At 42.4% G+C, this 13,446-nt stretch overlaps 1 pseudogene; it reads right to left on the bottom strand.

The window, feature by feature from the left end:
• The window catches only part of LOC123457298, a 63,625-nt pseudogene extending 62,054 nt beyond the window's left edge, over positions 1 to 1,571 (bottom strand).
• Positions 1,572 to 13,446: the final 11,875 nt, after the last annotated feature.

Here is a 13,446-nt window from a genome sequence, read left to right as displayed (position 1 = left end):
CTTCCTGGGAGAAGGGATCTCTCTTTCCTCGATGGGCATGGCTAGGGATCTGTTACCTTGCCACCCAGGGATCAGACTCCCAGCAGGGTGGGTTCTGTTCCTAATCACAAAAAATAACTTAATTATTTGCTTTTTTCAATCTCATGGGTTATCAGGGATAGACACCCCCTTGGACTTTCAGAGCTCTTTCCTACCTCTTTGCACCATTTCCCCATGGATGTGCCTTGTGGACTTCCCATACTAGGACAGGATTCAGGTGGAGAAGGGTCCACATCCAGACACAGGGAAGTCCCTCAGGAGGGAGCAGGAGAGGGAAGAGTGGCAAGGGGCAGTAGCAGAGGGAAAGACATCTGTGTTCTCATTACAGGACACACTCTTGGTTTTGGGTTAGTTAGGTTAATCTGAGCCTCTGCATGTAGGAACATTTAGGGGTTTTGTTGTTGTTGTTTTGGTTTTTTTGAAGTAAGGTTTCATTCTGGTCCATGCTGATCTGAAATTCACTATGTAGTCTCAGTGTGGCCATGAACTCATAGCGATCTTCCTACCTTTGCCTCCTGAGTGCTAGGATTAAAGGTGTGCATCACCACACATGGAAAGGTTTATTGCCATGGGTTTTAATGACCCAGACTGTGTGAAAACTGAGGGATTTGAACTCTCTGTTCTAGCACTGGAAGTCACATGCATATCCAGAGGAGCTGGCAAAGGTGATGGGGCAGGTGGAATGTGTGCAAGCTCTGGCTGTGGAGAGAGCAAACTTGGAGTGGAGAGCTTTTCTCCAATAACATTTTGGTGTTTGCAGATGGACACCCAGAAGACTGCAACCTGCTTCCTCTTGTTGGCCTCTCCTATGGTATGTGCCATGATAAGTCAGAGGTGGCAGGCTGGGGTGCCCAGAGAGGTAGACTCAGGAATCAGCTGCCTTAGCGGCAGGATGCAGAGCAAATCTGACTCTGAAGGCTAGGGAGGAGGGTATTGAGGCAGGAGCTCTGAAAGAAGAAAGTTGGATTCCAGGGCAAATGGGTGGACCAGTTCCCTGTCAGAGCACCCCAAAAGGTGGGTCAAACTTCCTTATCTCAGGTGTCAACACTCTAACAGGACCTGGATTTATGTCTTCAATGCTGCACTCAGGCACTCCTCCTTTTCCTTTCAGATTTGTTCTTGTCAGCACAGGTGAGCAGTGGGATCCCCCTGGACTTAGTAGAAGCCAGAGACGAGTGCATGAAGGGGCAGAGCTATAGCACCAACTACCACACTCAGTGCAGTGCTTGGTGAACAAGACCAACTCGAGTCTAGCATCCATCCTCAAGGCCAAGGATGAGTGTCATAGTGCCATGGAGGTCCTGAAGCAGAAGTGGCTCTACAGCTGCCTCTGTCATCTGGGCAAGGAGGAGGAGAGTAACTGTGTGTGCATCTACCTCTAAGTGCACCATGTGCTGGAGCCTGCACGTTAAGCCCCAGAGAGCCATCCCCACGCTCACTTCCTCGTCCTTCTCACATGCAGGTTGTCCTGGATCCACAGTGGCCATCTCATTCTCTACTTCTTTCTCAGCTGTGGCATTAGGAGCACTCATTCTTCACTGGGGACAGTGACAGCTGTTGTTTTTTGAGGCTTTGTAGTATATCAGGGGCTGGTGGTGGAGAGGAGGTGAGACACCCCTGGTGCCCCTTTAACCTTTCTGAAACCAGAAGTGGAGACATTAGAGTAGGCATCCCATTGAAAACCAGCCAAGGAAACCACTTCTTTCTGTAGTGAGCCAGCCTGAAGTTTATCTGGGTTCAGTGACAAAGGTGTGTGCTGCATCTTGCCTGAATTTTTCCTTACAACAGATAAATACACACACACACACACACACACACACACACACACACACACACACACACATATTCCAGTAAAATCCATTATAACTTTACGCCTCTCATTCCTGATCAAGGGCACATGTATGAAAAACATCTGTCATCTTAGTTTAGTTGAGTCTTGAACCAGGTACTGCAGTTTCATCTTGGATAAAACATGTGGGAATACGTAATGGGAAAACAAGAGCCACAGGTCACAACTGTCCATTCCAACAGAATTTTTTGACACTTTGTTTGACAGAGGTCTAAGGAGTCTGCAAATTAGACAAAAACATTCAACTCCTTAGATCTCCATCAAGAATAACAATAGAAACTTTCAAAATACATTGGTCTGACCTGGCAGCACCCACTTCCTCTAGAATCTGTTCAGTGAAAAACTGTTTTAGTGGTGTTTCTTGAATAGCAAGTGTACCTGCTCTCCTACCAGATGCCATGGATTGGGAGCAAGCAGAAATGGTGGCCTTTCCTTTTTCTCTTTTCTTCTATTGGTTCTTGAAGGCATCAAGGTTTGTGACTCCACTGGCTCATTCCGCTCAGATTCCGTTCTCTTGTAGAGAGTGGGAGAGTTCTCAGGTAGCCACGTTGCACTGTTGTTCAGTCTTTTCCTGGTACTTTTTGAGAATGAGGACAACAAAGGCAGAGGGATAAAAACCAAAGGCCAGTCCATGTGCTTGAAATCTTTCTTTGAAGTTTAGTACATTTTTGCTACAGTCACAACAGGATTAGTATTCAGATTCAGGAGTGCATTGGTGCTTTAATTACAAGATTTTTCAGATCTGAGCCCAATCTTTGTTTCTAGGAAGTGATCTCCTCAGTATTTTCCCTTATGAACCAGGGAATAACAGATTGTCAGATGTATTCCAGGTGCTGCCATTCTTGTCAGTTAAGCAGATTCAGGATTCTACTCTGACGACTTTGCTGACTTAAAATCTGTTGGTTTAGTTCCCTTTGGCTCTATAACAGCTGGTAAAAAGCTAGTAGAATGACACAGTGTTTCTGGGAAACTAGAAGTAGTGTGATGATGACAGTGGTGGTGATGATAAAGAGGCAAACTGCTTACCCATGACTGTCCTAATTCAAAGTAATTCCCAAGGAAATACTGTGTGGTTGGGAGGGAGGTGATTGGACTTTTTTTTTTTTTTACATTAAAATATGGTTGGTCAAGGGAATGCTGCTTCTATCTGTAGATGGCAGTCTATTCTTATTACTGCATATCTTACTCAGTGTCTCCATGGAATGAGATCCACTGTAATGATGCCACTCAATTTAGAAGACACTATCAAGACAACCTTAAATTGTAGATGAGGACTCACTAGTCTGCCTTTGACTTAATGATTAAGGTCTACCATTTTTCGACATTTCTTCTCTTTCTAATTCTTCCTGGGCAAGCATTTGCATTTCTGAAAGTACTCTTCCACACCAGTGACCCCTGAAAATGTAATCTTGCTTCCTGTTGCTAGCTGCCTTTCTTTGCAGTTCTCCAGTTTGGTTCAGTTTGATTTGGAAGTGAACTTTAGATTTAGAATTAAGTTAATAACTAGCTCCTCAACACAAAGATGTATGTGTTGGTTAGCTTCCACAGCTGTGACCAGAGCACCTGAGGGAACAACTACAACAGAGGATTTCTTTATTTTAGGAGAGCAAAAAATGTTATATTTCTTTGTATTTCTTTATATCTAGCTCGGAGAAAAATAGGAGTCACTTCTTTGTAGGAACTCATAATAGAACAGAATGAAATACTTGCTTCAAAAGATAGAGATGTAGATAAAAAGGAGGCTCTGCTGGTTCTGAATAACATTATCCCGGGCCTGCAATGTTGAGCAAAATCCTTAAGGGTAGATAAGTGGGACATTGGAAGACTCCTAGTAACAGGCCTACCTCACACCCCCCAGGGGCTTCTTGTAACTGACCAATAGACCTGTTCACAAGTTCCTTCTGTCTTTTCTTCTAAGAATAGAATGTCCCTGCTGTAAGGCACAGAGTTTCCCATTATGTTTAAATTACTTTGATGGCTATAACTATAACATGTAAATTGTGACTTATGGTTTAACTCCCTTCATGTTTTTGCAATAAATGTTTTGTAGTTTTTTCCAATAAAAGCTGACACTCAGAGCAGTTTGGAGCTGCTCTCAGAGATCCCACCCTCTGATGTGAGCCAGCACATGTTGGCTCACACCCAGCAGTGGTCTTATGTGTGTGACACTGGACCCCACTACAACTTACAGTCCATGGTCACTTGTCTCTGTTTCTAGGTCTATGACAAGGTAAAACATGGTGATGGTAGAAATATGTGACATAGGATTGAAAGAAAAAAAAAGGGGGGGCTAGGCAGGGCAGGACACACTCCCCTGTGACCTACTTTCTCTGGCAAGGCCAAATATATTGAAGATTCCAGATCCCTCCCCAAGAAAACACCACAAGTTGAGACCAAGATTTCAATACATGAGCCCTTTGGCAACCCAATTCATAGCCACATGATAACAATATCATAGCCACAAATCTACTGAGCTGCTTTTTGAGCTGGCCCCATTGTCTGTTGAGGAGACCTTCTCATTGTGCATTATAAAAATACAATCTACTATCGATAGGCTGACTTTTGTCTGACATTGGAATACATTTGGTTGAATGATGCCTGGAAATGCATCCAAAACAGGATTTTAAGGCAATCATTTTGAAAAGAAACTCTCCTAAACTATTTAAAGGATATAGCTGTTTTACTCATCTCTTTTCACTTGTCTACATAGAGGCACCTTTGGTTGTCAGGAAGGAGCATGGAGTGGGCAGCGAGGAGGGTCCATCTTGGCCTGTCCTCAGTATTCCTTCTGGGACAAAGTAGGAAGGAATGGGTCTGGGTATACATGAGATACCTAATTACCATCTGTCCATGAGACCCTACTACCAACCATGTAGAAGAATGCCACCCCTTCCCACCAAAGAGACAGCCTGTGTCCCTGCCCAGATGTGGACAGGAGACACTGGCCTCAGGCACTGAGGACTGGGTAGGACCAAGCCAGAGTCTTATCTCCTTGCCAGTCTGTCCTCTTGTAGGTCTTAAAAATCCTACCTGGTTACTTTTCAAGGTGCCTTCCTGTGAAGTAGGAGTGGCACCTACCCATGCTTTCTCCCAGAGCCATGGTTAGTGGTGAGGAAAGAATCTTGAGAGAGGGAACAGCAACATGTATGTCCAGGTCTCTTAAGCATTGAACTTGGTACCTGATGCTGGGTCACAGTTGTTAGTCTTGGACCCTGCCTTATGAAGAAGGCATCATACACAAGTGCCTGCTTGTGTCCATGATGGGGAGGAAGGATAATGACAGGTGGATTAAGTACTGTGCCAGGCCAGTTGGCATTTGATAAGACTTCAGGCCTTATGCCCTTTCTCATGATTTATGTGACCTCCCTACTCTGAGATTTGTCTGTGTGTATGTACATGTGTATTTATGTGTATATGTGTATGTGCTTCTGTATGTCTTTCTTTCCAAGGGACATCCCCAAGGAGGCCAGGGCCTGCCAGTTTCCTTCCATCTCCAGCTTTGGAGTGGTTCTTGCAATGAGCAAAGGCTCCTGATGTGGCCTGGAGAGCTGTGCTTCTCAGAGTGAGGCAGTCCTTGGGGTTCCTTTCTTCTTGACTCTGTGCTGTTTCCTAGGGGTGAACGAGTGTACAGCTTGGGGAGGAGACTTCTCAGAGAGGCAAGGCAAAGGCCCAGATTTCCTTCACATATGGCTGTGGCCTGGGATTGCAGTTGAGCCATACTGAATAGTAACAACAGAGCTTATACTTTTTTTCTTCAACTGCAAGCATTGTTAAACCAAAAGAATGCCCACTAATTGTGTCATTACACTCATAAGGCCTAGTGTAGACCACTTACATCCACCTAAATCAAATGTGAGCTTCACAAGCATGCAATCCACATGAAAATTGGGATAGAAGTCCAACAGCTGAAATGAAAATGTCCAATATTAATTCATCTTTCAGTGTCATAAGTGAATATGAGAATGAATGTGTGATGGCTTCTTTTCTAAACATGGTTCTAAGTCTTACCATGTGCATGGATAGACTGGTTGTGAATATTACTGGCTGCAGTATACTCAACTGTAAACCTAGGACCAACCTGCTAGGAAGTTCACTGCAAGGTAAAGGTTACTACAGTTGGTACAGCATCAGGAGCAGTGCAGGTTCTGATTGAATGCAGTTGTCAATACAAGGTCTGCAACAGTGTGACTTGGGCTGCTGTTTCTTCTATATGAGCCTGCCTTGTTGCTGAGTGAGTAACCCCATGATGTCAGTGATTAATTGATTAACGAGTGATGGGATCCTTAGCATAGAGAGCTCAGATAGCTTCACCCACACATTTGGTTCTACATACATTTATTCAATGTCTCCTCAGAATCAGTAATAATTCTAGATACTCACTTTATCATGGTGTTGGCAAGCCTAACTTAACAGTGAATGTCTGCATCAGAAAGTGACAGAGAGATTGTGGGTATCAAGGTTGATGCTGGTGCCTTGCTGAGGACAGAGTGAGTAGAGATTCCCTTGTGATCTCTATGAATAAGTCACAATATACCTTGGGATTGTGTAGTGAGGCAGGGAAGTTGAAAAACTCATTTATAAAAAGTGACTTTGTAAGAACCATGAAACTCAGCTCTTTTTCATTCAGGAGAAAATGGGAAGTGCTTAAAAACAGATGTGAGAGGCTTGGGCACAATGCAGAAAGTGAGATGGGGTGGGGTGCTTCCCACAAGAGGATGTTGAAGATGAGAATGGATTACTAAAAATATGAGTGGTGGATTTCGTGGAAAGCAAATATTTTCTGATGAGAATGCAGTGATTTATTATCCTGATGTACACAAACCATTATCCTGCCTCCTGCACAGTCGTGATACTCTCTATGCCCTTTCTTGGGTAGGAGGTATTATGGAGTAGTTGTTGCTAAGATCAAAATCTCTGTTGACTAAAACAACTTGCTTAGAAGAAAAATAGCATAGTGTGCATGTCTGTTGAATCTATCGTTTTTTTAGGAAGTCTATCAGTTCATTAATGATTAATAAGAAATCTTATTTTTATGTTTCTGTTTCAGGTTTGTGAAAGTGTAGGTTATTATCCATCCAGGCATCCATTGATCTCCCCATTCCACCCATTCCCAGGCTCTTGTTTAACATGCCACAGGTGAATTAATGCTCCACTTAGCAAAACTTTGGGTTCAAGTTCCACAGTGGTAGTTAGTGATCACCACTGGGGGAAGAGTAAAAGGTTGATAAAATTATTAAAGTAGAGATAGTCTGTGAAATTTTAATTTTTAATCCTTTGGGGACCCCAGAGTAACAAGGTTTGGCTGAAGAAAGCAGCATTTGGGATAATTTCTAGAATATATTTTTGTCCAAAACTAATTAGAGCTTTTAATCTCATGCTGGAAAAATCTGGCTGCCAGTCTCCACACATCCTCATGATAGTAGTTAGCACACCACTAACAGACAGAGGCCCAGTGCTTATGTCGCCAGCCCAGTCTCCTGGGCAGAAATCCACCATCATCTCATTTGGTTGAGTTCTCAGTGTTGGCAGGGTTGAGTTCCTTCTGCAGGTCCAGAGGAGAATCTAATTACTTTCTTTTTCTCTGCTGTCATTTCTTGATTTCATGCCTCCTTCTGTGTCTTCTTCTTCCACTTCTTCCTCTCCTCCCCTTTTTTCTTCCTCCCATCCTTACTTGGCAAGGTATCACTACATTGCCCAGTCTAGACATATTCAAAAGTCCCTGCTTCATCTTCTTGAGTGTTGGGATTGCAGCTGTGCACCTTCAAATATGCCCTTTCCTCCATCTGTAAAGCCACAAAAGGCCATTTGAGTCTTTCTCAAATAGCATCACTGCCTTTCATGTGTGCCTCCCTCCTTTAGGTTCCAGGATCATAATGAAAACACTGGAGCCACCCACACAATCCAGGATAATTTCCCCACCTCAATCTCATCAGCAAAGTATCTTTCTCCATGCAAGGAAGCACTCGCAGGTTCCAGAGATTATGGTGCAGATTTATTCAAGATCTAAAGAAGCCCAGTGTTAGGTATTCATCCTTCAACATGAGTATCTTCTTTTTCTGTTTTTATTCATTTTAAGCTCTTTATTTACTGATTAATTTTGTACATATAGACAATACACTATGGTCAATATTGCCTCTATTCACTCTCCCTTTTCTCTTGCCTAAATCCCCCTTCCACTGAATCTCTTCTTTCAGACTAGTCTATTATCATGTCATTTTTTTTCCTCCTATTGTGCAGGTATTCACTGTGAAGTTATGAGTACCATAGCCACTTTGTATCTGGAAGACAGTATTGAAAAGCACTACTTTTCTTCCTGTGGCTCTCACATTCTTTCTGGCACCTCTTCTTCAATCATGTCTGAACCTTGTAGAGATGCCTCACTTAGTGATTAAAAACAAAACAAAACAAAACAAAAAACAAAACTTTGACTTCCTGCCAAGATGGCAACCACCTAGCTGTGCTGCAAATCCTGGGGAAAGAAAGGCAAGACATTAAGGGTTCACTGGGTCTTTTAGGGGAGAGTAATCTCCAATAGATTGTCAGTGGGAGGGCACAGAGGGGAGAAAAACAGAGAATAACTGATCCCCTCGTGGGTGGTTAGCTCACCCCTCCTGAAAAATAGCCGCCATATCCACAGCACCACCAAACACTTATCGATCCCTGCATGCAGAAGATTAGACTGTTCTGCCCACTCACCCTCTTACTGCTCCGGCCACTGCACCTTCAGCGAGTTCTGGCAATAACAGGGAATCCCTGATTCCCTCAGGAGCAGGTAGCCCACCCCTCCCCCCAAAGTAGCCACCGTATCCACAGTGCAGCCATGCGCAGATCGACCCTTGCGTGTGGAAGCTTAGACTGCTCCACCCACTCGCTCACTTACTCTCCTGCCACCACACATTCAGCGAGCCCAGTCCCACAGCAACTGCCACACAAGCTCAGACTGTGTCTCTCGCTTGAGCCAGCTCAGGTGCCATCCCCTACCTGTCTGCCATGCCAGCCATCTGCCATTGTCCTGTTGCGGGGACCATAGGATGCTTCCGGGTCCCAGTGTTCCCAGCCAGAGTTTGGGCTGCTTCAGTGCTTGGTGCCTCAGTGACCCCCCCTAGCTCAAGAGCATGTAGCTTTGGCACATTAGAACTTGAGAAATAAGGCACCTTTGGTGCCCCTGCTAGGCAGTAGATCAGGTGACTTTGGCAAGTGAGAGCCAAAGCCCAGGCTGCTTGACAACTGTCCTAGGCTGCCTCAGATTCCCATTGTGCTTGAGCCCAGGCTGATCCACCCACCTAGTGCCCATACACTGTCATGGGCAGACCACAGCACAAAACAAATAACATGAAAAATCAAATGCAAGAAAATCCAGTTAGATCACCCAGTCCTACAATCTAACCAAAATATAGAAGAGTCATTAGGATCAGAACATCAAATTGAAGCTATGAGCAATGCAACCCTGACCAACCTACTGGTAGAACTTGCAGGAAGGCAACAAAAGACCGATAATCATGTGGATGCTGTCATCACTAAACTAGAATTAATAGATAAGAAATTGGAAAGAGTTCAAAGACAGGAGATTTGAGGGAGAGTGGAAAAAAGGAGACCTTAAAAATCAGCTGGCTATGCTAAATGAAGACATAAACAAATGCAAGAATGAATTCAAAGAATCATCAAGAAAATCAGAAACTGATATGAAAAGGGATCTTGACAGAGGGATGGAAATTATACATAGAAAAGTAGTAGGGCTGGAGAGATGGCTTAGCAGTTAAGCACTTGCCTGTGAAGCCTAAGGACCCCGGTTGGAGGCTCGGTTCCCCAGGTCCCACGTTAACCAGATGCACAAGGGGGCACACGCGTCTGGAGTTAGTTTGCAGAGGCTGGAAGCCCTGGCGCGCCCATTCTCTCTCTCTCCCTCTATCTGTCTTTCTCTCTGTGTCTGTTGCTCTCAAATAAATAAATAAATAATTTTAAAAAAGAAAAATAGTAGAAATGCAAACTTAATTGAATAAGTCCAAAACTCTCTGGAAGCTCTCAAGAAAAGAGTTGCCCAAGTGGAGGATAGAAACTCTGATGTGGAAGACAAGACAGAAGAAACAGTTAGAGAGTTCAAAAATTTCAGTAACTTCAAAAGTTCCTGTGAACAGAACATTAGGGAACTGTGGGATACCCTTAAACACCTAATATCAGGATCATTGGAATACCAGAAGGAGAAGAAATTCAGACCAAAGGCATGGAGAACTTATTTAACAAGATAATTAAGAAAACTTCCCCAGTCTCTTGAAAGAAAGGTCCATCAAGATACAAGAAGCCAACAGAACTCCAAACAGCCTGGACCAAAGGAGAAACTCCCCCAGACATATTGTCATTAAGACTCTAAGCATTGACACCAAAGAGAAAATCCTAAAGGCAGCTAGGGAACACAGCACATAACTTTTAAAGGTAACCACATCAGAATTACTTCTGACTTCTCAGTGTAAACCCTGAAAGTTAGAAGGGCCTGGAATGAAACACTGCAAAGTCTAAGAACCCAAACTACTCTACTCAGCAGAAGTATCCCTCATAATAGCTGGTGAAAGAAAAAAACTTTCCACGACAAAACTCAGCTTTACAATTATACAAACACAAAACCAAACCTACAGAGAGTATATCAGGAAATTTTCCACAGAGAAGAAACAAATAACCAAACTCAAATGCCTACAAGAAGCAGATCACAACAACCAAACTCAGAGTAGGCACAAAATACTTCAAAGTCCATGAAAACACCAACCCACATTTACCATCACAATATGGCAGGAATCAAATCAAATCTCACAGTCATTACCCTAAATATTAATGGCCTCAATTCACCCATCAAGAGACATGTGCTAACAGGATGCATCAAAAAAATTAGACCTCTCAATCTGTTGCATTCAAGAAACTCACCTAACCACTAAAGACAGATACCTCCTCAGGGTGAAAGGGTGGAAAACAATATTCCAAGCAAATGGGACTAAGAAACAAGCAGGCATAGCTATATTAATATTGGATAAAATAGACTTAAAACCAAAAGTAATCAAAAAAGACAAAGAAGGCCACTTCCTACTTATCAAGGGAATGATCCATCAAGATAATCATAAATCATAAATCTGTATGCACCAAACACAGGGGCACAACAGTTCATAAAACAAAACCTACTTGACAAAACAGATATAAACACCAACACCATCATAGCTGGGGACTTCAATACACCATTATCAGTAATGGACAGATCATCCAAACAGAAACTCAACAGGGAAGTAAGAGAGTTCAACAAAACCATAGAACACTTAGACCTAATGGACATCTACAGAACTTTCCATCCCAAATCTGCAGACTACACATTCTTCTCAGCAGCCCATGGAACATTCTCTAAAATAGACCACATACTGGGTCAAAAAGACTGCCTCCACATATTTAGAAAAATTGACATAATTCCCTGCATGATATCAGATCACAATGCTATATTGCTAGAAATCAACAACAAAAGACCCACCAAGAATCCCAATGGCACCTGGAAAGTGGACTGCACACTTTTACACAATAATTGGATGTTGGATGAAATTGAAAAATTTCTGGAATTGAATGACAATGAGAGCATATTGTACCAAAACTTATGGGACACAATGAAGGCTGTCTTCAGGGGAAAATTCATAGCACTCAATGCCTTCACAAAAAAGGCAGGAAGGTCCCAAATCAATAACCTAACCATCCACCTAAAGGCACTGGAAAAACAATAAAAATGTCCCTTCCCTTTTCATTTGTGGAAGAAAATGAGAAATGTTGGCATTAGATTTTCCTTAAAAGTTCATAGGTGAAGCTGGGCAAATGGTCCTGTGAATAAATGTCTGCCACATAAACCTGAGTAGCCAAGTTGGGGTTCACAGACTCCACATACATACTGTGATTATGGAAACCAGAAGTCAAGACTGGTTTCCATAATCACAGCATGCTTTTGAGGAGATTGGAGACCAGACAGGAAAATTTCCTGGAAGTTCTAATCTGCAGATAGAGCAGTGGATAACAATGGGTACAAGACTGAGTGCCTCAAAAGGAAGTAGAAGTTGAAGGAACACCTGAATGTTTTCCTAAGACCTGAACACATATGCAGTGGCATGCCCATGCCCACACTCACATACATCAACACTCATGCACACAAATACACATTATGCAAATACAAGCACATCAAATGTTTGATAGACTTCAGCAGTAATTCATTAGGTCTTTCACTTGTCATTCCAGGAGACATTGGTTACTGTTTCCATATCTTTTCATTAGGGTTTTAAATTGTTTATGTACTTACTTAATTTTGGTAGGTCATATGCACTTAGACACTTGCTATTTAATCTAGGTATTCCAGGGTTTTTGTCATGTAAGTTTTAAGAGTATTTCCTAATTGTCTCTTAGATTTTATAGGGGACTATTTTAGCAACTCCTTTTCCTGTCTCTAATTTTATTTATTTGGACCCTCTGTGCCCACCTACCTGGCCCTCTCTGTCTTTTTCTGTCTCTTTCTTCCTTGTTAGTTTGCCTAGGGATTTGTCAATCTTGTTAACTTTTTTGGAGAACCAAAACTTTGGCTGAATATGTGTATTGTTCTGTTTTCTCTATTGTATGTGTCATCTTGTTTTGATAATCTCTGACATAATCTTGATTCTTCTTGCTGCCTAGTTTGGTATTGGATTCTTGGTTTCATAATCATTTAAGGTGTATTATTTTATTGCTACTCAAATTAGTCTGAATAGTTGCTGGAGATAGCAAGCATGACATTTCAGGATCACGAGCAATCAAGCACTGAAGAGCTGCATGACACAGTTCCAGCCCAGCTGTCTCTTCTTTGAAGTCCAATGTGGTCCCTCTATAGAAAAATCTTTGGCTCTCCATGCTACAGATATCTATGGTTTTCTGTATGTTTGCCTTTCTCTGTTTTTCACTTGGTGTCTCAATCTCTAAGTTTACTTTTCCAGTAAAAATTGGTGAAGTGTTGGTTAATGTATCTGAAAGAGGCTCTGGCATAGAATTGGAAAAACAAGAAAAAGGGTCAGAGATAATTGTTTTCCTTAGAGGCCTTGAAGAAAGTCAGGCATGGAGTACAGTACACTTAGGAGGAAACAATGAACCTCCTGGAACAATGTAACAATTGTTCTATGACTAATTTTTCTAAATGGTGGCAATTGCAATTGACTCTCTACCAGGAATCCTTACAGAAAAACAACCGAAGTCAAAAAGAGTTCAATGGGGGGGGGGGGGGGGACCAAAGTCTATGTATTGGAGGGACGTGAAAAGGAAAATTCAAAATAAATGATTGAAGGATAAATGGATCTACTGGATCAGTGATTAATGATGGGAAGCCCCATTTGTGGTTGTTTTGCCTCTCACCTTTAATATAGTTATTGAAAGTAGAAGTTCAGGAAATCGCAAGTGCTTGACCACACATACATGGGAAAAATGTGAAAACAGTTAATCATTATAAGGGCCTGACAACTTTACATGAGGTGAATAATTATGGGATTGTTTGATGAAAAGGAATAACAAAATGTTTCTATGAATTC

The sequence above is a fragment of the Jaculus jaculus genome, unplaced genomic scaffold, assembly GCF_020740685.1.
Source record: "Jaculus jaculus isolate mJacJac1 unplaced genomic scaffold, mJacJac1.mat.Y.cur mat_scaffold_35_1_3033546_arrow_ctg1, whole genome shotgun sequence".
NCBI lineage: Eukaryota > Metazoa > Chordata > Mammalia > Rodentia > Dipodidae > Jaculus > Jaculus jaculus.
Note: the sequence above shows the minus strand (reverse complement) of the source record. Positions and strands in the feature narration are given on the sequence as shown.